The 27201-nt window shown below is 40.7% G+C and overlaps 1 protein-coding gene across 2 annotated transcripts in view; it reads left to right on the forward strand.

Moving 5' to 3' along the window:
• Positions 1 to 27201, forward strand: part of ROR1 (receptor tyrosine kinase like orphan receptor 1) — a 168312-nt gene that overhangs the window by 13400 nt on the left and 127711 nt on the right. The window lies entirely within an intron of this gene.

Consider the following 27201-nt stretch of genomic DNA (forward strand, 5'->3'; position numbering starts at 1 on the left):
TGAACATACTTTTCACATTTTTGAGGAATATAAAGATATAAAAAAGGAAATGTTTAATGCTGTGCATTTAAATTAGCTCTCTTGATTGGGAAACAACTCCTGGTTTTAGTCTCCTGTGTGGTTTCTTTGGCTTTTATTAGTTTTCTCATTGCTTTATAGAGTTCTGAAATGGGTGATTTTTGTGTATATAGAAAAAGGATTTTGTAAGCTTCGGCATTTTTCTGTTTTGCCTGAATCGATCAAACATTTGTTCAGATGAAGTGAAAGGGAAGACAGCTTAAAGTGTCTTTTTCCTGTTGCACAAGATTTGATCCTTGCTTGAGTTCTGCAGAATTTACTAGTTTGAGCCAAACTAGGAAACATTTTGGATATTTTATGTTCATTCATCTTTGATGTTTGGGATTTGGGACTTCAGTGGTTTATTTTGGATATAAGCCCAGGTGAAAATGTGCTGGAAAAGGGGTGCACCTGGCAGGCGAGGTTCTGGCAGCCTGCACCAACAGGTTCTGTCCTGGGCCAATTTTAATCCGAGGCATTTCTAGGGTTTCCATCTCCCTTGTATCTGGATAGTGGCATGTCTGAAGATACAGTATTCAGGAGGGTCAGCCCTGCAGAGCACAAACACTGAAGGTTTGAAAATTCAGTGTTAGTGCCTGCTTTCCAGGGTGGGGTTTTTTTGGGGGGGGTTTTTTTGGTCTGTGTTTTTTAATGATGAACTTGCCCTCTGTGGAACTCTGTTGAGATTTGGAGGTGAAATGGCGTACATTGAACTTTGTGATTTATATTGTCTTTGGTAGAAGGCTTATTCAAAGATGCCAGGAGTATTTGGAAGCATCATCTAATCCAGAGTGCAGCTGCATTTTCCCTCACATTCTTTTATGAGGAGCAGAACGCACTTTGGGGCTATGCTATTGAGCTACTCTGACAAATCATTTATATTGGCAATTCAAAGTCCTAGAGTTTTGTTTGGGTTTGAGTGTATTCTTGTGTCAGCCACCATCTGCTTAGATGTTTTCTGTTAACATCCCTTTAATTTTGGGATATGCTTTGCTTAATTGAAACTTTGAAGTCACAGGAAGATATTTTGACCAAACCTGTTCTGCCTTACACTAATGTAAATGCAGGAGAAATGCATAGTGTGACCAGTGCTGTTAATAAATTGTTTTTGTTGAAGAGTCCATGATTTGAAAGTTTCCAGTTCCTTTGGTTCAGCAAGACTCCAAATTTCTTGCCTTGCCAAGCATGCTGCAAAGCTTACCTGCTCATCTGAGCTGCTTAATAAAAAATAGATGGAAGGAAGGATAGCTCTTAGAAAACATGAATGGGCAGCGGTAGTCACTGAGAAGTGCTCCATGACATCCTTTGTATGCATTGTTTTAAAAAATGTATTTAAATGCATTTTTTGGTACACAAGCCAAAAGCATAGGGCAGATATAGTTTTAAATGAGCAGCCTGATAGGGTGTTAGAAATGTGCTGTGGTTCAATTCTTACGTGCACATGATGAACACCAGAGAGATATAACATACCATGAAGTTATGCAGCAGTGCCAGCTCTTCAGTTGTTTTGTATTTATAAGCAGATGCTTATTTTTTTAATCTAGGGAATGATTGGTATATTATCCACAGTATGACTGATTTACCAAGAGATTCAATAAACTTGTTTCCAAGCAGAGACATGTCTGGTCTAATACAATACAGGCACGCTAATGACAATGCAATCTCCAGTGCTTTTTCTTATTTTCCAGTTTTTAGTGAGTAGGGTTATTAAAAAAATCCATCTGTACCAATTTACTTCTTCAGGGGAGAATGTACTGGGGATCAGAAATACAGATGTTCATATGCCCAAACCCTGGGATGGTATTAGCAAATGACAGAGCTGCAATGCTATTTGGCACGGCAGCTAAAATGATGGACCTATTTTTCTTTCAAAAACTTTGTTTACATAAGAAGCTTTATATCTCAAATAAAATTAGCTGTATGTGAATGAGAACTATACTTGTAATGGTTTAGTTTAGAAAAGTAATGTCAACACCCCAAAGGATTTCAGGCCTTTGATTTTTCCAGTGTCCAATGGAAGCCTTGCATAGAGGCTGGAAAATGTCTCATTTTGACTTCTGTGGCAGCACACAGAGAGAAGTGTCTTGATAGCTTCCAAACCAATAATATCTTACTTATGTTTCAATACATGAATAACAGCACAGGCTTTCTAGAGATTATCTTTTTGTAATGTCTTTAGTTCTGTAACATGCTGTAGCCAGATGAATGTAAATCCTTCAGCGTTTTGAAGAACAGGAATGTATCCCTGTTAAAAATGTGTGTTATAGCAAGGATGTGCAGTAACATTAATTCACTGACCCACAGTTGTATTCTTTTAATTAAGAGGTGCAGTTAGCAGAGCACATGATACTTCTTCCTCCTCATGCTGTTTCTTTCCTCTTTTCTAATCTCTGTTCTCCAGTGTGTTTTTTTCACAGTCCTTAGGAATCTTGTTTTTTCAAAGTGATCCCCTGCTGACTATTTTGAGGTCTGTCTAAGCAGTTTCTTCAGCTCTGATTTAAAAGGAGTTGTTCCCTTTGATTACTTAAATAATTCCATTGCTGCCTGTGTGATTAGTTTCTTTGTGGTGGAAGAACCAGGAGGAGAAGAGGCGAAAGAGCTGCCCCTGCTTTTTGGTCCATCTGCTGCGATGATGTCTCATCCAACCGGGATGCATCTTTGTGCATCCCTGGTTCGTCACCCTAGGCTGGGGACTTTGTAAACAAGTCTTTGCATCAGACTGTGCAAGGAGAGACCAGTGGAGAAGCCATTCTGTGCAAACTGGTGCTGGAAATGCGCTGCTTCTGTTGAAAAAGCTGTTCCGCGCGGCGTTGCTGCAGATGTGTCTGATCTTTCTCAGCAGGCAAGTCCTATGGCAAGTTCTGGTGCTTTATCAGCTTCAGTGAGAAGTGAGAACTCCTCCTGCTAATCTTCTTACAGAGGCAATTGCTGTGGTGAGGAAAAACGCCTCAAGCTGTTACCTCCTCTGCAGGGCTGGTTTGTTTACCCCTTTTCTGTCGTTCCCCTTTGCCCCACGGCATAGGCACCACTGCCTGTGTTTGCCTTTTTTCTTCTGTTGACAGTGAATGTTGCTTATTTATTCTTGTCTTGAGGAAAACTTTGAGAATAGTGACTTGCCTTTTAATTTAATATCTGCCGGTTCCTAGATTACTGTGGTGGCAGAATCTGAAGCCTTCAGATTGGGGACATCTGTGTTTGTTCAAGAAACAACAGGAGATGCAGCGGATGGAAAATAGATGAAGTTTGTTGAGGCACAAGAAACTGGCAAGATACCTTGAAGAAAGTGTTAAATAACAATCTCTGCTTAAGGCCCCAATCCAGCAAAGCACTTAAACATATATTATAACTGTAAACAGTCGAGATGTCCAGTTGATTTAAATGGGACTAGTTTTGTGTTTAAAGTTAGATACGCGCTTGAGTGCCTTTCTGGATCAGGGCCTAAGCGAGTGAGAGTTTGAGTTGTTTTTCATTTACAAGAGTGAGACTTGAAAGTGAGACCTGACCAGTGGTTAGTGGTGTCCTGGGGCATCTGAGATCTTAGAGACGCTTTTTAAGGCTGCTTCTACTTTTCCTGCCACTTGCAAATAGGCTTCTTTTTCCTTGCTTATTTTTCTGTTCACAAGTCAAATGACTTACACAAAATGTGAATCTAAAAGATGCAAATAATTCATTGCATGCCAGGGTCATGGTGTCACTGATCACATTTTTCAAGGGCCTCAACCCATCTTGTGTGGTGGAAGAGAAAGAAGGGAAGGAGCAATAAAAGTAGTGTAGAGGTGTCTTTCTACTTCAGTGGCATTATGTACTTGTAAAACTGTAAGTTTTAGCTAAGTACACATAAAACTATAGGTGAGGCTTTAAAATACAAAGATCCTATGTAGATAATCTGCCTCTTTTTCTGAATCTTCAGTCTATCCTGGAAGTGTTTCTTAGGGAAACAGGATTTTTTCAAGCAATTATTCCCATATGACTTTCATTACTGGGAGGAACTTGCTTAGTGGGCTTGATCCCACAAACTGTTTCTCTTGCAAGTTGTCTTTACTCCAGAGAGCTGACTGCTGACTCGAGAGGAGACTGCCGTGCAGAGAGTGCTGTTCTGCTTCAGGTTTGCCATTGACTTACTCTGCAACAATTTGTCTCCTTCCCGATCTGGGTGAAGTAGGATAATAATGTTTACCCACCTGTGTAATACAAGTTCAGATGCTTGAATGAAAGGCTCTACTGTGCAAAAATACTAGGTAGCGCGATTGGGGGGGGAAGTATTCTATCCCTGCAACTGTAGACTATTTACAGTGAATGTAGTGAAGCTTTCATTAACGAATAAGTAAGGTGTACTTGGTTTGCACTAGTGCAAGGTGTCGCTTTAAAAAGAAATAATATCAGGAAATAACGCTACAGTTGTCACTATCTTAGTATTGGCAAAAATGTGAAGGACAATGTTCTAATCCGTTAGGTGTGGAAATTCTGCTGCTGCTATTCCTGGTTATTGATCTGTTCTGCTTCTGGCTAACACGCTGCCTACCTCCTATTCGTCTCCTGGCTTGCGTGTCCATGTGGTTTCTGACTCTAAATGGCATAGTGCTTTGCAGGAGCTGGTGGAGGAAAAAGGTTGCAATAGCAGGGCGATGAAGAGGAATGAAGAAGAGAATCAAATTTGCTAAAGAATAATACTTAAAGAATAATACTGTTTTTACTGTGTATTGCACCTGCAGGGCCTGGACAAGATTTATGCCACAGTTCAGGTTGTGTACAAATGCCTGGTAAGGAACAGGCTCCTTTTGCTGGTACTTTTATAGTCTAGGTCCCAGTGGCGGTGGTGACTTCAGCAGGGACTGGGGTATGCCTCTCCCTTCAATATATAATGAAGCGCGAGAGGAGGAACAGTAGCCCAGAGCAGAGATTAGACCAAAAGTCATACAACATGTTAAAAATGAAGCACAGATTCTCCCAAGTCTCCAGCCAGCACTTTATAAGCTGCCCAAAACACTTCTCAAGAAGTAAATGAAAGAATATAGAAAATTGTGAAATAAGCAGCTCTTCTGTTAATCTTCAGTCATCGGCCATGGGTGTGGGATTGTGTGTACAGTGTGTGGGGGTGAGTGTGTACAGCATACTCAGTAAATTGTTCCTACATAAGCCTTAGGTCAGGAAATACACCTGACAAAGCTATAATTTGTAGACCTGCGCAAAACACCTTTTCATAAGGCTTTGTTTCATAGGCATTTGGCTAAATCTTACCAATTTTCCTAGCGTTTTATGTGCACAAACTATATCATTGTTTTGGAAAATGCAAGTCTGACCACTGTAAATGGGTTTATATTTCCAACAGGGCAGTTATTTAATTTCCTGTTGGAAGTCTGCAAATGTTGGCACTGTTCATTCGTTGGCAGGAAGCCAAAAGAGAGTATGGTATCATTAACGTGCTACAGTCCATTCCAGATTTCACTTGGTTTCGTCCAGATTTTAAGACTGGACTACATCAAAATATATTTTTTTGATTAAACTTCATAAAAGCAGTCAGAGGTGAAAGGAGGGTGATAGGGTATACTCTAGCACAAGAACAGCTTTTGTTCTTCCTTACCTAGTCTTGCACCGGAGGAATCCTCATTTTGCTGCAGACTTCATTTCACTTTGTAGCTTTCCATTAAAGCACTGCAAAATGAAGGCTGAGGTCCGATCCTGACATCAGCTTTTTCAGTAAAACCACGTTCCCTGATGCAGTTACCTTCCTTGGGATTCATCTGCACGGTCCCTGCGGAAGGACGGGTGCCAAGGTTTGAACCTCTGATGGTCATGGTGATGTGACTGAAGGTCCTGAAGTCACCCAGGTGCATTTCCAAAGGATTCAGCAGCATCCAGAGGACCAAGCTGTTTGGAAAATGCTATCTTTAGAAGCAAGTGCTTAGAAATTATTTGGAAGGCATACTCTTATAAACAAGAAAGATATTTTTGTTCAGAGTTTGTTTTAAATACAGAGACTTAACTCTGCAAAAATGAATCAGACTAGTTTAGTGTAAAAACACATAATTTACCTTAGGTGCCTGGCATAGGCTATCTATAGCTGCATGATGCTTCGGGAAAGGCAGTTTCCTCTGTGTAGCAGTTAACAGCTCATGTGGACCTTCTGGTGCACCGTTTCTGGTGCCCAACTTGCTCATGGAATTCTCCATTTTATGGTGGTTTGCAATGGAGATATACTCTTAACATTTACAGCTTGAAATAAAGGGAGCCAACTTCAATTTTCTTCTGCAAGTTTTTTTACTTTGAAAGGAACTCTGTGTTGAAAACAAATGATCAAATGATGTGGCAGACCATCACTTGGAAGCTTTTAAATCAAGGCTGACTTTCTGAACAATACGCTCACAGTCGCGGTGGACTATGTACAAGAATTGCTGAATGTAGGAAATTGTGGCATGTGTTGTGCAGGGGATCAGACTTATGATTATTGTGGTCTCTACTAAATCTCGCATAAGGCAGTACTTCAGTGTAATCTGTTTGGATTTACCCTGTTCTGAACTGGAGCAGCTGCTTTTTCTCAATGGTTTGGATGTGGAAGCGGAGGCGCTCGTGGAGAAACGTGCACAATTTCTATATTATAGTTAATATTGCATTCACTTTTTCTGGCTTATCTGAAGCTGTAGTAGGTAAAGCTATATGATGGAAAGCAGGAGGAGGATAAAAAGCATGTTTTGAACACCTGTCATACTTTGATATTGTGTCTTGAATGATATTCTTGGCTGCTGCTAATATGTAGCTGAGGCCATTGATATGCATTCAATCAGAATGGGGAGTACCTGAGTAACTTGTGTGTGTCAGAAGATCACGTTCTTTTTTTCATTGGGTCCTGAGAAATACACAGTGCAGTTAAAGGAAAATGCACATAAACCCCAAAGCATATAAAGCCTGTTAAAAATGATATGCCTGAACTTATGTACTGCAATAATGTAGCTCTGCCACTTTCATATTTTTTGTGATAACTTATTTAATAAGATCTGTAGGTTTTCTCCTCCTGCTCCTTTTTTTTTGAAGCATACAGATGAATGCACTTATCTGTATTTACATCCTGAAAGACAAACTAGAGTGTGTTCTTTCCATATGCTCATGGAGCTTAGAGCAGTAATGAGTGTATAGGGACAGGAGACCCTCTGGTCCTTTACAGTTTCTTCTGGGTGTTAAATTTCATACAGAAAATATGGTTCTTATTGTAGTTTGGCAGGCTTTAGAAAAAAGCAAATCTTTTCAATGTTCCATCTAAAAGAAATACAGTGCACTCAATTTTTATTTCTTTGCTGTCTCATAGTGATAGTATCCAGAACTTATCAATCTTTTTATAGTAGGTTTGAGCAAGGGATCTCAGAACTGTGTTTATAAACAATTTTTATTTTTTCACTGTGTCTTCCTATGAGTTATTTATGTATTTTCTCCTTTAAATACATGTAGAGGAGCACAGGTGAAATAGCTTGTTTGAGAACCCAAAAGAGACCCCATAGCATGTCTGGGAATAAAAGCCAGGGATCTTCTCTTCCACATGCTTCTGTTTTACCAAAATTTTAAGATTCCCCCCCCCCCGCTTTCTTTCTTTTCTCAGTAGCCTGGAACCTTGCCTATGTGTGCCTCTCTTTCACGCTGTACATATGCACCATCTTACATATATTAATCCTTATTCTTGGGCTTGCCCAAACTCCTCAGTCACTGCCTCCTACCCATGCACCTCCCAAATCCTGCAGAAGACTTCTGCTATTCCCAGCTGTCTGCCTCCCAGCTTTGTAGTTTTGGGGAGTGGGATGTTGACAGAAAGAAATCATTACCAGTTTGGTTTGGGATTTGCTAATGATTTCAAAAGTTGTTACTTTCATGAAATAAATACATTTGCTAGCATTTCTTGAAATTGCGTGACTTTGGGTTGAAATACTCTTTTCTACACCACGTTGCATGCAGGTTCGTTAACTCCAGTTGCAACTGAAGGCTTGCTCTGCCGCTGGCGGAGATAGTCCCAGAGTTCTGACTCCTACCTCAGCATCAAGAAAAAGCATGAAGTGGTCATGGTGTGCAGCAATCTGACAAGAATGAGGTCCTATGTGGTGCTTTATGCATTTCAAATCAATATAAGATGTCAACTGTTTTAAATGCAAATTTGGACTAAGAAATCTATATTTAGTGTCTAAAAAAATCAGGTTTATGCAGCAAAGGGAGAATAAAGGAACACCAATCATCAGCCACACAACAAACAGTGATATCTTACCTATATGCTAATATATCCTGCTAAAAAACGAAAGCACATCATGTAAGTAGCATGAAACACTTTTCAAGGTGTAACAACTGAGATGCTATGTAAAAAAAACAACCCCCCAAAACAACAGTCCTTCCCCCAAACCCCAACTTGACATATACCTACATGATAAATAACTTGATGCGGAATATATTTTTCCAAGGACCAGTTCCATTTATCATGTAATGTTCAAATTTTAGCTGAATGTATAGCTATGAAATATAAAATGACAAAGTGCTTTTAAATTTGCTGTCTTGACTTTGAAAAGGATTTTGATTAACAGTCTTGAATGATGGAGTTCAAAATCCTTAGGAAATAGAAATGATATAAAAAATACTGTGATTTGGTAGACTAAGGACTGAAGTTCATAAGTAAGATCCTGTGGGAAGCAAATCTAAAAAAGTATTTTTAGGGAATACTTGGATAAATTAGATGTTTTCAGATTGTTCCTGTCAATTCTTTAACCTCTGAGGAAGCTGTTCAGTCCCGGTCAGTCCCAGGAGTGAGAGCTACTTTGTCTTCTGATGGGGGTAGGCCTAGAAAATTAGGAAGAAAAGGGAAGAAAAAAAAAAAAGGACATATGTAAAGCCTGTTCAGAAGAGAAGTGCCAAGGAATTATACATCAATCTGCGTGACAACAGATAAATTACTTGCAAGCAGCTGGAAGATAACAAGGAGATAAATAGCAAGCTAAAATGGTTTTGTTAAGAACAAATCCTGTCACACCAGTCACCTTTCCTGAGGCTTGTGGAGAACACGAGATGACGTATCTTGAGTTCATGTAAACTTTCGATGTCACATCTCATGTGCCATTCCTACAAGTCATCTATAGACAGAGGGTCTTAGCGGCAGTGATACAGCGTAAAAGCAGAACAGGAGCAATTGCACGCCAAGGATAGCTCTCAGGGGTTGCAGGGAAAGTGAGGAGCCTCTAAATAAATGGAATGCCCCGTGGTTTGGTGCTTCTGGTAGCAACCTGGGAAACGGAACAGCAGTTGTGCTGGAGGAGACGCAGGTAGGAGGGACTGCAAGAGTATTGGCGGGCAGGTTTTGAAATGATCTCGCTAAACGGGAGAAATAGAAGAAATATGATGAAATGGAGTAAGTGCAATACATTAAACTTCTAAAGGAGTCATCGGCTGTATGAATTACAGAATAGGAATGTGGTTAGGTTGCAGCTCTTCTAAAATGATTTGGGAGTTTTCGCGGAACAGAAATGGAGCAGAGTCAACAGCGGCGTACTGTGAGGAGAAGGCAAACATTGTGTTTGGCTGCGTCAACAGCAATAGAACCAGCAGGGTACAAGAAGTCGTCTGTCCCTCTGCTCAGCATGGGCGAGACCTCAACTGGAGCAATACTGTGCCTAGTTTTGGGAAGCGTAGCTTGGGAAAGGTATGGAGCAGCTGGAGAAAGGCCAGTGAGAACAGCAAGAATCTCATCATGGAGCTAATAAAACGCGACCCGTGAGGATGAATGAACTGAGGTTGCATCACCAAAAAGGGGGAATAAAAAAAAAAGCAGATACTATGCGTTGTTAGTACATAAGCTGTTACAGGGAGGAAGAGAACAGCTTATTCCCAATGGCAGTGATTGCTAGGACAAAAGATATTTGGCTTAATTTACAGCAGAATAGATTTAATTTAGATATGAGGAAAAAAATTCCCAGGGTAAGGAGAATAAAGCCCTTCACAGTCCCGGGAGGCTGTGAAGTCTGTGCAGCTAGAGGTCTTTAACAAGAGATTAGGTTTACATTTACATTTAGGTTAGGACTGGGTTTGGAGAGGGAGATGGCAAGAGGACTCTGCCACATCTCTTTTACCCTGGTTAATGTAGTGACTCGAAAGGTATCCTAGAGAAACTAGCTTCCCTAGGCTCCATTTAGGCTTTGTGAATACTTCCCTCCCCTATTTTTCAGGCTTTTACAAATATACACGTTAATTAAAGCAATAATAGTATCACACCTAAATTGTTCCTCACCTAAGACCTAATGGAGTATAAAATGTTTTTTGATTGTAGTACATGATCCTGGAACCCTCTTCTGTCCTTGCTCCTGGGACTTCTTAGAAGGGGAAGGGTGCTTCTGCACCGCACGTCTCTCGCACGTTAGGGAGGACAGCAGTGCTGTAGGTGGTATTCACCTGTGGCGTTTCTCCAAAAGCCTGTTAGTCTTTCCTGGTAACAAAGTACATTTTTAGGTCTGTCCAAGGAGATGATAAATATTTCTACTTTATTAATCACATGAGTCACTTGAGAACAGCAAAACATCAAACATTTTGAAAAGATTGAGTATGTCAGAATCTCGAATGTTTTTTTTCTGTATCTGTGTAATAGTCTTTGATTCACTTCTGACTTCCCAAGTAGTTCAAGTCTGCCAAGAAGCCTAATCACTCAACACCAACCCACAAAACTGAATAGACTTAGGTTCACTGTCGTTTTGAGTTAATACATCAGTGATGAGTTTAGTCCAAGAGCAGAAAAAAAAAAAAAAAAAATCCATTTTCCAAAGTTGTGTGAGCCATTAAGAGGGGTAGCTCTGCTGGGACTAGTTTACATATAAGTTAAATACCAGATATGAGGGGTTGTCTGTACTGAAAAATAAGTAGTCTGTCGTTATACAGAAAACAGAGGCCCATTTCTCTGTGTACATGTGTCTAACTCACAATTTAGGCCCCAAAGGATGTGTCTGTTGAAAAGAGAAAGCAGAGATTGCCAAGAAAAAAAGGCATGCCCTGCTCAAATAACAAGTATTACTTTCCCCTTTCTCCTTCTCCCCAAAATACATATATACACATACTGCCCCCTCTCTTTTTTTAATACTCAGTGGACTGAACTGTAATCTCACGAGTGCTATGTTTAGCTTTTCTTACTTCCATTGGAAACCCCAGCATGTTTTTTTGCCACAGTAACTTCCATCTAACATCACCCTCTTTGTGAAGTCTGCTGCTGCTCACTGTTCTGTAAGGATCAAACTCTGCCTTTTAATATTTATTAATTAGACTTCAGGTAAGAAGTTTTGTTTCGTGCGTAATGGTGCCAGAATCATGCTATTTTCCAGGATGCAGAATGTCTGAATTTTATAGAATCGTGGAATCCTCGTAATGGCGCTCAAAGGGACTTGGGGTCACCTAGTCCAACCTCCCGCTTGGAGTGGGACTGTTTTCCCTTCTGTTACATTATGCACATGTGCTCTACTTCTCTCGGTGGGTTTTGCTATTTTTCTTACAGTAATTCCTCAAGGCCTTGTTAAGCTGCACATGATGCAAAGACATTTTCTGTAGGCCACTGCTCCTGGTAAGCTCATGACCTGGGTAATAAAGCAGAGAGAAAGGAAACATCCAAGAGTAAGTTGCCTGAACAGAGCTGCAGTTTAACCTCTCCTGGTTCTCAGTGCCAGCCTCATCTCTTGCCCTAACTGCTCATTAACATGGTGGCTGCTAACATGAAACTTGCACATCGTTTAGTCAAGTGTGTTTGCATATAGATGCTACACTGGGGAGCGTTGCAGAGGTGTTTGAGTTTTTCTCCTAATTCTGAACGTTTTTTGTTCTTCTGCACATGGAAGGAACCAGCTCATCAGGGAGGCACTGCTAAAAATGTTTAGTTTTTTTCTTCCCCTTTTATTATTAGTCTATAATGTATCCAGGTTTTCAAATATTGCTTAAATATAGTTCATTCGCACACTGTGTCCCATGAAAGCAATGCACTTTTAATGCAGTCTGACCAGCTGCAGTTCCGTTGAGTATTTAACCGTAGCCTTTGGGAGGAACTCTGCAGGGTATTGTGGAAGGAAAAGGGACTTGGTCAACAATAAATAGACACTTGTTTGTAAAAACCACACCCAAACCTGATTTCTGATACTTGGCTGAAAGGAATCTGAAAATGAATATAGGAGCACACCTATAATATTTTATGCAACAGTGGGAAAGTTAGTACTAGAAAAGTTTCCAACAAATTGAGGTGAAACCTTAGAAGAAAAAATTGATTCTGTGGTTTGTTTTTATTTAGGGAAAACGAAAACATGTTGAAGTTAAGAGGGATGATCTTTTGTGCGCACGTATTTGATTCGCGTGTCCAGGAGGGAAAAGGATATTATTTAGACATGATTATAAATCGGAGGAGGGAAAAGCAGACAAGGAAGCCTCAGCTAAATTTCAGAGGCAGTTTCCTAAGAATGAAATCTGTTGGACTGAATAATCTTGCAAGGGAGGTTATTGAAGCTACGTTGCTTGAGATGTTTAAATTGGACTGGGCAGAACTCCGGGGGAATATATTTCTGGCAGCAAGTCCTCCTTGGCAGTGGATTGGATGTACGGGTTGGTCCAGCACCTTGGGAAGTCAATGGGAGTCTTTCAGCTTGCTCTGGATCAGACCTCTACTGACTGAAGATGTCGCTTCTGTTTCTGTGATCTTAGTCGTGTTTAAATGTCTGTGCAGATTTTCAGGTTTCCTAGGCTGGAGGAGGGGACAAGTGGGGGGACCACATTTGCTGTCATTCTTTAATTATCTCAGACTGCTGCCTGTAAATGCTGCCTCAGAGAGTATTTTTTTTAATACAAGTTTAGAAGAGATTCCCCTTTTGAGGTGGGAATGCATCTTTTTTCCCCTCCTGGATTTTCATAAGCATGTTTTTAAGTTGCATCCATTTTATTAATATTAAGGTTGCATGATTTTTCTGGTTTTCATGTTTCTCTACTGAATGTGAAGTGCCTGTAATATGAGCCTTGTTGGTGGTCTTGAAAGAACCCCAAATATACATTTGGTTGATAATGTGTAATATAAATACAATTAGTAGCATGTGCTTGCTTGCTTGTTTGTTTGTTTTACTAAGGGAAAAAGGTCTGCAGAAAAATAATGCATAGAAAATTCAGGTCACAGGAAGGAACCACGATATATCCTTAGGTTTGTTACCTCCCGTCATGTAACTGCTTTTAGTCTTTAAATTCCAGAGCAATAAAGAACAGTATTTTTATTCTCACAAATTTAAATAACACAGTATGATCCCTTGATATTGCTAAGTCTCAGTGGGAAAGAGCTGTGGCATTTTGTGTTTTTCCTCCCTCGTTTCCCTGCCATATGCAGTTAATAGAGTAATAGTTGGTGCTACGCCTATGCCTAGATGCGGCTACCACGCTGGAGGAAAGTTGCAGGGCCTTTGGCTTTCGCACTTTGCCTATCTCAGCAAATCAGTTGCTTAAACAATGGAGCAAGTTCTTCACAGAGACGTGAACCTCTTATGCTGGCACGTGGCAGCCTGCCTGCCGCTTAGCTTGTTGGCATAAAAATCTGTTTCTTAGGTATTTAAAGCTTTCCTCTTTGAAATTAGCTTTTGTTGAAGTTTATAGAAGTCTTTGGTATCAGAGCACTCTTTTTTTTCCATTAAGAAAAATTACTTAAGTCTATGAAACCATAATTGTATTCCTAGAATTGTTTGGGAAAATAGCAACTGATTTTTGTTGTTGTTGGATTTTGTTGGTTTCTTTGTCATCCTCTTGAGTTTTGGCACCATTGACACTTTACTACTTATTTCTGTGGTAAATGGGACAACACTTTTTCAGTCATTGCACAGCATGCTGCAGCTGCACAGAAACAGAGACAGCCTGAACTCTTCTTCTGCCTTGCCCAAAATCCACAGGGCAGATTTGTGGCCACCATTTTGGATCCTCTCCTGAAGGCAAATTCTTTCCCACAGCCATTTAAGCCTTTCTAAATGTGGTTTTTTTCCATTGGAAAGACACATTTGGGCATTAAAACATGTGCTTAGAGTGTCGTTTTAACTGAGTATAAAGGAGAGGAAGAAAGTATTTTAAATGGGTGCAGCAGACTCATTTCTTCTTTCCCTCAGGGAGCATCCCCTGAGGACGCTGTGTGTGTGCATCCCCTCAGCTGGCACCCGGGGGGAAGCAAAAAACTCTGCAGCGGACCATGCAGCACTGTGTTGGGATGCCAAAATCTTACTAAAGTGAGCAAAGTGAGGGGTTGTTCAGAGTTTCAGCCTAGAAAGGCGTTGTTCAGAGGCAGTTCGCTTTCTGTGCAGGTATTTGTTTGCTGACAGCACAAGGAGGGATGAAGAAGGTTAGTAATCATCCATTTTGTTAAATACTTCTGCTGAACTGAACCTATGCTCCCCTTCAAAGCACTGTTCAGTGATTTCTGTATGATTTTTGGCTCAGACGCATTTTTTTCCCCATCCTCTGGTACTTTCACAGTTCTTATGGCCTTAAGCTGCAGGAGGGGAGATGGAGATGAGAAATTGTTCCCTGTGAGGGTGCTGAGGCCCTGGCACAGGTTGCCCAGAGAAGCTGTGGCTGCCCCTGGCTCCCTGGCAGTGTTGAAGGGCAGGTTGGATGGGGCTTTGGGCAACCTGGGCTAGTGGAGGGTGTCCCTTCCCATGGCAGGGGGTTGGAACTAGATGGGCTTTGAGGTTCCTTCCAACCCAAACCAGTCTGTGATTCTATGAAATATCCAAAGCCCTACGATCTTTGACATAATTTTCCTCGTTACATTTCTTCTGAGGCAGGCAAAACCTGCTATTCCCATTGTACAGTTGGGAAATGCAGACATAGATAGGCTAAATAACTTTGTCTAGAGTGACACCGGACAAAGAGATGATTATCCAAGATTCAAACCTTGAGCTCTCCTTGCTCAGATGGCTACTGTCACCTCCAGGCCACTCGCATGGAACCTGCTGGTCACACTGGTATCTGAGAGTACCATTGTCATTTTAGATACTGAATCTTGGTTTTATACCCAGGGTGCCAATGCACTAAAGACCACGCAGACTGCCCACCACCCTCCTTCTCTACCCAAGTTCTGTACTTCCACCTCCTTATTTTTGCCTTGTAACATGATTTTGCTCTGCACGGCGTTTCATTGTCAAAACATTCGAAGCCATGAAATATATCTGGCACGGTAGAAAAATGTAAGGGGGCACAAAACCCCAAAGGTCCAGAGCACATGCAGTTCTCCAGGTCCAGTCTGGCCCATGGAAATGTCTGTATTCCCAGCACCACCAGCTCCCACTTCACCATTCCTTTGCTCTGCCAGTCTGGTGTGTCTCCTTCTAGCTTGTTACTCCCACCCGGTGTGCTCTGGGTGTTGATCAAAGCATCTTTTTCTGTGTTCCTCTAAGATACTTCCCAGGGGTTTCTTCCGTTTATTTTCCAAGCTGTTAACTCGGCAATGGACGGCAGTTTGTCAGGTTGTGGCGGCGAGGTGGTGGCGATGGGTGCAGGTGAGGAGGATGAAGGAGTGCTTTTGCCTCCGGCTGTCTCTTCTCTAGGTGAAACTGCCTCATCCTGCTGTTGTCTTACTCCAAACTGTGGTAAACTATAACCATAAGCGTGACTTAGTGTTTATGAAATGCTGCATTTCACATTTTTTAAGCAGCTGCGCAATACTTAACATGCAGCATGAACACCCCATTCCTCCATCAGGTGTGCTTGAAGCAATTTTGTCATGTACTTTGGGCTAACTGTTACTGTTGTGAGCATTTTGTGTTTTACATGTTCTGTTCTGCAATGAAAAAGCAATGAATTATTTCCAACAAGTTATAAGCTGCTCTTACTCTGTCAACACAGAGTAGAAATCCTGGTCGTCTTTCTGTGTGACACAAATTTTCTCACTTTCTGCAGTTAATGTAATGGCAAACTCTGCCAGATAATGGCCTGCTTTCTGGGCACGGGACTGAGAATTATCCCATATTTTAAAATAATTGGCCTGTACGTGTTACAGAGTTTGGAACTTAATTTTGGAAAGCAGCATTGCTTCTTGGCAGTGCTTCTTGGCACCAAGCAGTGTGCATTTTTGTCTGCGGCAGCTCTCTTGAGTGGCGTGAAGAGGGTTAATGCTGATAACGCTGGAAAAGTCTCCTGGCTGCGTGGTGGGGAATTGACCTCGCCTGGCTGAAACAGCGGGGAACTAATAGAAGTTTTCTACTCTATTCAGAGCAGGGTAGTCAAGCATCTGAACTTCCCACCAAACTCTGTTTTCTATTGTACTTTTGATGCCAGTTTTTTGTAGCACTCGGCACTAAGAGACAAACATTTGCAACTCTGTTGTTCCAATTCTGACTATATGGCATTTAGTCTTAAAAAAAAAAATTAAATCTGTAACAGTGTTAGTCTTATTTAAACAGACTGTTTGGGAGAAAGGAACTTTGCTATTTACAACTAAGAACATTCAGTAGGTTTCAGAATAGAGTATGTAAATAAATAGAGCGCACTTACGCTTGCGCGCTGAGATAATGCTACTGAGTTAATCTTATCTCGAGTTTTCTTTAGAAGTCAAGCTTCTAAGTTTTGATTAGGGTGAATGTCATCTTTATCTCTCTTTAAAGCACCTATCGGATTGCAGGGGTCTATGTAAACAGCGAAGGCAGAGGACCTAATTTCTGCTGTCAGCTTCTCACTGTAGTCTGAGCACTGCTGTTCACTTAGTTCAACTATTTTAGATGAACATCCCAATAAAAGAGAAAAAAAATTCACTTTCAAGTTAATGAAGTCCCAAGCTCATTTTCCTTTGTGACATTTCCCTTCCTTATTTTTTTTCTCAGTACATGCTTTGCTTTTGCACATAATTTTTATTTTTAAACGAGTACCCAAAGAAATTTGTTATAAATTTTATATAGATGTAGAGATGAGGATGAATTGTCTGTATACTGGAAATCCACCATTGGGTGGATTGCTAAACTTGTATATTGCAAAAATTTTGTAATCCGTGCCTGGATACAGACCAGTGTGTAGCACATTTTGCCTCTGTAAGCAGGGCAAGATGACAGCCGCTCTGTAAAATGTATATTGCATCTGGATCTATGAGTAACTCTTGACCTAGCCCAGACAACTGATTGACATAATGAACAGGGGGGATCCGAGCTCAGATACTTGGCAGAAACAAAACTGCCTTGTCCTGACTTTCTGTGATCCCTCAGTTGGAGTCTTTTCGAAAATCGTAAGGATGGAGACCCTGTGTTGAAAGACTGTCTGGTAAGATATTGTTGAAAAGAGGCAGGGGGAAAACAGTTTCTGAAGAATTTAGAGCCCTGTTGATCTACTAACCCCATTGAACAGGCTAGCTGAAGCAGAAAGTCCCAAAAGGGTTAAGTGGAGGCAGGTGTTCAGTGGACATGATAAACTATATCCCTTTCAGCTCTCATGAAATATCTCATTTCTGCTGCGGGATGGAGACAGCAATGACTCTATGCACCTCTTTATACCTAAATACTTTCTAAGGACTGATTAAGTTTCCCTGATACCTGTTAGAAATATTCTCATTAAAAAAAAAAAAAAAAAGCTTTCTTCCGAGGGACAAATGCTTACTGATTAGATAGTGAAGGATTTTTTTTTAATATAAGGAAAACTTAATTTGTTTGATAGCAGCAGATACTTGTGTACAGCTGCCCCCAAGCAATTCTTGTGTTTCTCTCGCTGTAACGAAGGCAGTTCGGGTCTCCTGCTGCAAGCCAGCGCAGCCATGCAGCATTCTGTGAAACGTTTCGTATGAAGTGCAGCCCTACATCCACGACAAGACTGTATCCCTTCCGGATGAGCAATATCAGTATACTAGTTTGCAGTATGTTTGAACGCACGTCAACAGGAGTGGTTATTTTAGGCTACGGAAAGTTTATCTTGAAATAAGCATGATAAAAAAATATCTTTTTTTGTTCCTTTTTTCCTTCCCACCTAGACAAGCTCTGATTCCTGTGCTATCCTTCTCTCCTAGAGCAAAGTGCAGGATCTGGGCTGCGTTCACTCTTCCTGTGCTTATTTTACATGCAAGCTGTTTTCCTTTGTCTCCTTGTTCTCCTTCCCCTGTTCCAGGCATGGCAAAATGAAGGAGTCGAATCCAGGCTTGTGAGGGCTTCCCCCTTGTTCCTCCCTGCTGTTAACATGTGTCTCCTAGTTTTACTGGACCTGAGAAGGTTGCCAGATGACACGTATGGAAATACTGAGGAGGCTAACGGGACATCAGGAGAAATATTAAAAATCCTGATTTATATTGGGACATCTGGCAAATCTTATTTCCAGAACCTCATTTGGTCTGTAGGTGAATCCTGAAAACTCTTAAAACTTCATATGATGTGCTTGTACGCTACAAGATCTATGCTGTCCTTCACAGCATTGTCCCCACATGGCAAGTATTTGGTGCTGTGTACCCAGAGACAGAGCTGAGTTTGGACAGAGTGTGTTCGGACTTCATATGGCACGGCACATTAGCTTATTTCTGTTCTTTTCCTCTCCCTTCCCATTTCTCCAGCACTTTTAGGGTTGGTTGCATTTCGTTTTCCTTTCTTATAGTAGGCTTGGTAAAAAGTAATAGAACATCTTAAACTTTTAAAAAATGAGCGGTTTGTACAATTTTTGGAAGGACCGACTCATTTTTTAACTTGTTTTTGTGTAATTTATTTAAATTTGAAATATTACTGCACATGTTAGCATGAACAAAAGATTCCAGGAATTTTTCATTTACCAAAATGAATTTTAATTTATCAAAAGCTCCTGACTTCTTGAGGCAAGCACGATGCGTTCTTTGTGTTTCAGTCTAATGCTGGCTCCCAGCCATGAGGCTGTGAAGGATCGTTTACACCCGAGGCCTCTTGTAGTTGGAGGAAATCAATCTTGTGTGATACAAAACGTCTGAGCATTGGAGGCATGTCCATCTTCAGGAACTTCAAACTCATTCCCTTCCTTTCAGGGACTTGGCTTGAAGGCAAAGGCTGAACTCCCTTCTTGTCCAAGAAAAATGAACAAGCCTTGTAAAGATGCTTTCTCCTCTGACTGGATGTCTATTGAGCTGGAAGATTTTGACTTCTCTCTGGAGTAGGGAAGATGTGGGTGGCCTTCAGCAGAGATGAGGCCGCTGAACAATGCAGCCATTGTTCGAGCTCCTCCAGGAGGTAGTGGAGTGTTGCTTTAACATGGTGGTTCTGTTTCTGGTGGGCTGGTAATACTGAGGCATTGCTTTTTGTCTTGTAATTATAACAGTATTAGCTAAAAGTTTTCTCCCTTGCTAATATTAATTAATCAGTAATGTTGATGGGATAGTATTCGGGTGACTCTTTTTTCATGTTCGAGGGAAGAAATCTGTAAGAAATAAGTATGGAATAAAAATAAGAAAACAAGCGTTTTCCTAGGGAATACACTCTCTGCATTATGATTAAAAAGGAATAATAATAATAACAACAACAAAAAAAATCGAACTGCCATCTTAATAGCCCATTGCACCAGCATGACCGAGGCACTGGTTTCTGTGCTGTGTCCTAGTGACAAGTTACTCCATCCACAACAGGGGCAGGAGAAAGGATTCAGCTGGTCTTTGCAGAGTGGATTGGCTTAGTAGTTACTCCCTTTTCTCTTTTTTTTATTACAATATGTTTAATTTGGGAAATGATTTAACACAGACTTCTGTTTTCTAGTTGTAATGTCTCTCTGCTGTTATTTGGGGAAGAACTGTTGTGTTCTCTGCTCAGGAGATAGGAAGACATCTGACTGAAGGCCTCCATGATTGAAGCCTTTATTTTTTTCCGAGATATTCTGCAGGTTGTTCTGTTTCCCCACAGCTGCTTTTTGGAAAAAGTGTAATTCCTTCAAGTTGGTATTAAAATGAGCGAATAAGAAGTCTGTTTTCTCTTTGCTGGCTTACATGGCATTTTACCTTATAAATCTTCTGTTTGAAGCATGTGGAATCTGGACCAATATCCATGGTGACACATTGTGCACACATTGCACAGCTGTAAGTCTACGAGAGGTGAAATCTGGATGTCACTGAAGTGCATGCAAAAGTCCGGCATGAAGCGGGTCTGAGATTTCACGCTGCCTCTCCAAAGCTCTGCTGGATGAATTGCTCGGTGCTGGGTTTTGGGGGTGTTGGGGTGGGCTTTTTTTGTTTGTTTGGGTTTTGCTTTTCAAATAAGGTAAGACCAGGCAGCTGCTGCTGCTGGAGTCATTCAGAATGAGTCATAAGGGGATAGAGATGGAAAATATTTTTAAATAATTGCAATTTGATTAAGAAGAACATACACATAATTTTGGGGTGATTCAGGGCATAATGAATGTGTGGCCCTGTTTTCTCAGATGTACAGAGCCCGTACCTTTCTCTAGAGTGTGTATGACTAAAGATGCTCTGCACTTCTGCGAAGTATTCAACCCCTGCACCCCTTCACAGAGAATGCTGTGCACGTGATGCTATGTTCAGCGGGAGGAAGGGAAGATTTGCTTGAGGATTATGCTGCAGGAGGGCTGAAATCAGAGCGAAGGGCTTACAGCTGAAGGTGGGATGCTTTGCTTTCCTGGGAGGGTAACGGGCTACAGGCATTGGAATTGTGCTGTTAGTGTTACTAGCTACGATTCTTGGTCTTGCAGATTTATCTGGACTTTGCTTCAGCTCTAGCGCTGTGCTTCCAGACTCTGCTGTCTTACATTACTGAAGGAAAACTCGGCGTCAGGCATTGCCACCTGGAGAGGAAAGGCGATGATGACTCAGGCTGTTTCTTATGAGAACTCAGCCTGTTGCTTTCTGTCGTTGTGGCAGATCTTCACAAACCCTAATCTCTGTGACGGGGGGCAAAATTAAGAGAGCTGAACAGTGAAGCAGTTGTTATTAAATTTAATTTATTACATGCAGACGTGAGAGGGCAGACTTGATAATGTGCTTCCAATATGTTAAGGAGCTGCCACAAAAAGGAAGGCAATAGTTGTTCTTGTCCACTGAAAATTAGGACTAGCTATGGTCTGAAACAACAGCAAGACATATATAGACCAAACCATTAATTAGATAGTGGAATAACTTTCACAGAATTGCTGTTATTCATGGTCTTTAAGGATGTTCAGCCACTTGTGGTACAGCTGATCCTGCTTTGAGCTGAAGGGAGGGAAGAGGCGATGTCTCCAGCATAACCTCAGCTCTGCTCTGGGCAGCACCCTTGTGAAGATCTACAGAACGGGAGTTGCCATACTTGGAATGGTGGAAATAAGGTTGCAGAAAATATAGGTTTGTTAGGTTTCCCTTAGCGAAAAAGTGAGGGTCCTCATTGCTTCTCCGGTGACTGTCCTGCTCGTTTTTGTTGGACCTGCTGTTGAAGACCATATCTGCAGGGTAACTGTTGTTTTTTCTTTGCTTTGAGTGGGAAGTCACTCAAATGGCAACTCATTTCTCTTTGCCTGTTCACTGAAGTGGTCCTCTGCATTGTTACAGTGGAGGTTGTGTCACTGCCTGTCTACCCCAGCTTTTTCTTCTGCCATTTATTTTCCAGAAGAAAATAAAGGATATAGTGGATAAATGAGCGAGAGCATGAACATCAGCATTGAGTTAAATGAACAGAGAGATGGTTTTTTCACTGTGCTTGTGTCAGGTAAGTTGGGCAAAATGTCATGGCACTTGGATCCATTCTTTCCTTTCTGCCATTGGCAAATGTCACAGTCACGTGCCCGTCTGCAGTGCTGGTTTGATAACAATAATTCAAAGAACTTGCATGGTGAGACTGCAGTTTCTAAAGCATGTTGCAAATATTAGTTGAAGCGTACAGCCTCCGAACGGTAGGTAAGCCCTGGCCTCTTCTCGCTGCGGCACAAGTGGAGCAATGACTTGGCAAGGGCAACAAAAGAAGTTATTGTTAAAAGCAGCACAAGAAACTAGAGGCTCCTGACTCAAAAAACAGTGCCCAGACTGCCAGGCACAATTTACCAACATGCAGCCTGGTTTTAGCAGTTTTAATGTCAAGCATATATCATCATTAGTCTCACTCCAGCAGCCTATGTATTTTCCTTTTCTTTATTTTCTTCCTGAGAGCTGTGAGCAGCTCCAGTAATTCTTGAGAATAAATCTTACTTCATCAAAGTGAGTGCCTCGTCAAAAGCACTGTTTATCTTTGCAGCTCTGTCTGGGCTTTAATGCTTGCAAGGAGTCAGGAGTGGCTGCATTGTGCTTCCTGACCAGATGTACAAATAGCAATCATGCGGGCACTCGGATGAGGCGCATTCCTATCATTATTTTGCAATGATAAGATCTATTAAGCTACTAGGACAGTCGTTGTTTGTTATGTTGATTCATAACTTTATTCATTCCCAAGGAGCTCGTTGATTTGATAAATTCTGTCAGGAGCACAGCGCTGTGAAAAGAACTAGTAAGCACATGTAATTCAAATGACTTTCACATGAAAACCAAGTATGTGCTCGTAGCCTCTTTGGTGATTTTTTTCCAATGGACTTTTAACTATGAAGTTTTAAGTGATAAAAATGCCATAATTATCTGCATGTCTATATAAAGATGAAAATATGCAAATGATACTAAATGTCATGCAGCATGGCTTTTGCTGGTGGTGTGTCAATGGCAAAAACCTAGTGTTTTCTAAAGGCAGTATTTTAAAGCAAGCTTTAAAGGAAAAGAATGACATTGTTTTTTTACCTAATATTGCTATGAATAATGCTGAAGATGATGATCGCAGGGTTACTACCTGTACTTTTCCTTATTTTTTCAATTAAAAAAAAGGTGATAAGAATGATGAAATTAGCGTAACTTGGACATGCCTCTCTTGAAATAAAACAATGGAGACTTTCAGATGGAGAATTTTTCTTTACAGTGTTCAAACTGAGATTTCGATTTATAAGAATGTGATTTTGTTCATATCACTTGATCAATTTGTTATTACAGATGCTTACATTTAATTAACCATTGCGCATGGTTTGCTTGCAGTCTGTTTGTGTACGTAAGCATAACTAAATCCAGATCTGTTATTAATTACAGATAAGCTCTGTGTAACACACACAGCTTTGTATGACCCAACAGTCACAAAATCCGAGTATGTTATGTTCAGCTTGATGGGGTTTTCCTCACTTACAGATTGTTTCTTTCCATTTGTACAAAAAGGAAAATGAAGTCAGTTAATGCCCAACTTTTGTGTTCAGGTTAAGTGACTTGCTGTAGATGGTTTAAAGGGAATGTTAAATGTTGAGGGGTTTTTATGCCAGGAAAGTATCTCTTTATTGTAAAATAAGACATGATGGGAAGGAATACTACTTCATTTTTTGTAATTTGCACAGTGGTACAGAAATTGTTGCTTAGTTTTCTTTTGAGGTCAGGCTGAAGTAGAGCGGTGAGATTTTATTACTGATTGCAAAGAGTGTTTTCATAAAAATACAGATATACCTAGATGAATTCATGCTTTTGTGTTCACTTTAAAAATAGTACTGCAATGGAAATATCAGGGCCATGGTTTAAGTTAATTAATGTAATTTAGAAGCATATAGAGGATGAACTGAAATCCTGTGTTATTTGTGTGGTTGTCTTTTGCCATGCAAGGCAATGCTGGTTATATGCCTAAATAATTTTAATACTTTGAGTTTTGTAAATGTGACTTTTGTTCCTGCGTAGTTTTGAAGTAGTCCATGTTATGATTAAGAAATGAACTCTGAATAAATACTAGACAATGGAGGTGTCTCAGTACATTCAGGGAAGAGCAAAGTGCATGTTGCTCTCAGCAGTTGGTTGCATTGATTTAAACAGAGGAGTGAGCGCTTTAGATCCTTCCCAGCCACTGCTTCTGTCTGTACACGTACGCCTTTGTTACTGTAGGATATGAAAACTCAGTTTGTGTAGGTTCCTGTGCTTGGGATGGTGATGAGCAATCACTGCTGGCATCAAGTCTAGATGCCCAAATAAAGGGAGAGCATGTGGATTATATGGGTAACCCCCCCCCCCCCCCCCCCAGTTCTTTGCAATTCAGATACATAAAGCAAAAATTACCAAGCAGGAAACAATAGTTTGTCTAGATTTATTAGCCTGGGTCTTCGGGTGCTGTTACAACAAAAAGGACACCAAAGAACCATATGGATGCTGATGGTCCCAGCAGAAGTGGTGGCATCCAGAAGCAGCTTGCGATAGCACTTTCCATTTTAGCAATCCATCTTGCAATTAAAATAGGCTCAGTCATTCTCTCAGATTTGAAGTAATTAAGTGGTACAAGCAGCCTGCTAATTGGAGGATGTAGTTAGTAATATTTAAAATCCTTTTCAGTTCTGCTGGTTTTATTAGCTCTAAAATACAGGGAGGCAGAAATCACAATTCCTTTGAAGTTTGTGGCAAAACTGTTGATTTCAGCAGAGCTGGAATTAAGCTTCAGGTTTTTGTCTAGAAATTTCTTTTCCCTTCTATCTGTAATATTTTTAAATAGTGATGGCATTCAGGTGCAGCTATTGTATTTCACCAGGTGTGATCACTTTCTACCCTGATCCTACCTGCTTTCAGAGACAGGAATCACACAATCATCAACTTTGCTTGAATTTTTTTAAGATACAGGAGAAAAAAAATTAGAAATGTTGGAGGATTTTTTTTTTAATATTTGTTTTTTTGTGATTCTCTTTAAAACAAGAATTAAAATTCTTACATGATCTCATGACCCCTGGTGCACAGCACAGCCACAGCTGGCAGTCTTTAGCACAAATTTCCTTCTGTAAGGACTGGCGTAACATCACCCTTTTCACCATTAACAGCAAGGTGGTTGCGCAGATGGAATAACTCAAGCTGAACTCTTGGGTGGACTTGCCCTAAATTTCTCTGCCAGTGAACTTGAGAATATGCTTCTCCGTGAACATGGTAGTTGTGCAGGCAGAGTGCTGTCCTGAACTGAGTCTGATCGAAGTGTATAAATGATTTTTCCTGAGTTTATGAGAGTCTCTTGGGCACAACAACTTAATAAATATTTGACCTACCCTGGGGGGGGTTTATCATAGCTTAGACTGTCTTAACTCAGTGACTCGGGAGACACCAGTCCAACAAACTGTTGATACTTTTAATGTAGCCTTTTCTGAATTTCTATCAGTGGTCTGAACCTAGCCAGAATGGCTGCCTACCTCCTCCCTTGACAGATTATTTAATTGTGGTCAGTTCTGGATAGTTACGATTTATGATCTGTTGGTTGTGTTCATGAATGCTTTGGGAATGGTGCTCTTTTCTTGGACTGAGTTTGTCCAGATGTATCAATATTTTGGTTTGGATGATATAAAATAAATGGTCAAGATTAACTGTCTGCGACATTCTCTTTTTAACAACGAAGTAGAACCATTTTTCACATCAGGAGATGTCTTTAAAACAAATATTGAGGTTTGCAAAATGGTTATAGCAGCCCATGCACAAGTGGTTTTCCATTAGCCTTTGCTACGTCTTCTTAGCGTGGCTGTTAGACTGTGAGAAGATGGTGGGGAATCCACTTGTGATGCTCCGTGATAAAGACTTCAACTTGTGTAACAATGACCTAAGTGTGAGAGGATAGGTGAAATCTTTTCAGTGCGTGCTTTCAGGCGACTGGTACTGCTCTAATAGGAGATGAGCTGGGAAACGGTTTGGAGAATTTTGTGATGAGAATGGAATAGCTGTAGTGTGAATTATTTATTTTATTTTATTTTATTTTATTTTATTTTATTTTATTTTATTTTATTTTATTTATTTTCTCTGATCAAGCGGAGCAGGTCAGACCTCCAAATGGTGATGTTACCTTGAGCTCCTCACAGCCTGCTCCTTTGTTGCTGCTGTTACTTAGGGTAATGCCACTCTGTTATGTGCAAGGGGCTTCTGAATAGAGAAGTGCAAAGGTGATTGCATTACAAAAACGTGAAGCTGACAGCTGTTAATGGGAATAGAAGAGCCCATTTCCCCTTAGTACCCGTCTCTGCCATGGGTGTGAACAGCACAGCAGAAATGGGTCGTTCAGAGCTTCCAACTGTTATGGAAAAAAGGGTGAAAACTCAGCTGGGTAGTGTCTGGCAATGGAAGACATGCAGACTCCCATCAGTGGGTGTGAACGCCAATTCCCTGCTAAAGATCTGTTCTTCAGTGTGTATTTGTTGTTTGTGGAACCAGGATAGTTTACTTGATTTCCATGGGATACTTGATCACTTAATAGTCCTTGGGTTGAGAAGAGTAGGCTGGACCAAAGACCCACGTAACCCATGTCTCTGGTGATGGATGGCCAGTAGACGACACTTGGGAAACAGGGTAAGAAACAGTGCAGGAATAGGATCCTCCCACGTTCAGATAGGGAACTTCTTGAGCTGGAAGCAGGGTATTAGTTTTGTGATTCGATGTAATAAAATCTGGCACAACAGAAATGAATGTAGGATACAGAGATATAATAAACCTATTGTAACAGAGTTAGTGTAAAAGAGGGCACATGGTTTCGTTTGGGGAACAGTAAGAGCTGTTAGCTTTTTGATACATTAATTTGTGTGTTTAAAATGATTCCAACTAGGTAGGAAGGATTTTCTGCATAAGGCATTAACTGGGTCAGGCTGGCTTCCAAAGGCGACATTTGACAACACGCCTTGAGTTTGACGTGGGGGATACTGGAAACGAGGTGATGTAAGTATGAGTTAGCCAGACTGGGCTATAGAAAGTCCTGACTTGTGCTATACTTTACAAATGTATAAGTAAATTGGCTACTGTAGGGTTGAAAACAGATTTTTCAAAGAAAAGAGCTGTTTCCACAGGATTAGGTCTTTGATATTTCTCAATTAATTTGTTTTTCTAAGCTAGAGAAACCTTTGAGTATGTAATACCTGCAGAGCTGGGTTTTTTTTTTTTTTGTAGAAAGCCAATCTGATAGTAATAAAACAACAAATGCAGCAAAAGGAACACTTTATTTTCTTGTGCAGGTATATAATATTTCATATAACTTTCATGTGCACTTCCAGTAAGATGGAGGTAATTAAAGACCAAACACTTGTTTTGTCTCTGTCTAATAATCAACACTGATAAACCAGCCTCAACTCTTAAATTGCAGGGGAAAAAAAAAGTGGTTTTCTGTAGGAAACATGCATATCTCATTCTCAACTCTGAGGCTGGTGTAGCTACAGCCAATGAATTTGCTTCTAAAGTGGAATTTCACCTTT

The sequence above is a fragment of the Grus americana genome, chromosome 8 (assembly GCF_028858705.1).
Source record: "Grus americana isolate bGruAme1 chromosome 8, bGruAme1.mat, whole genome shotgun sequence".
In the NCBI taxonomy this organism is placed as follows: Eukaryota; Metazoa; Chordata; class Aves; order Gruiformes; family Gruidae; genus Grus; species Grus americana.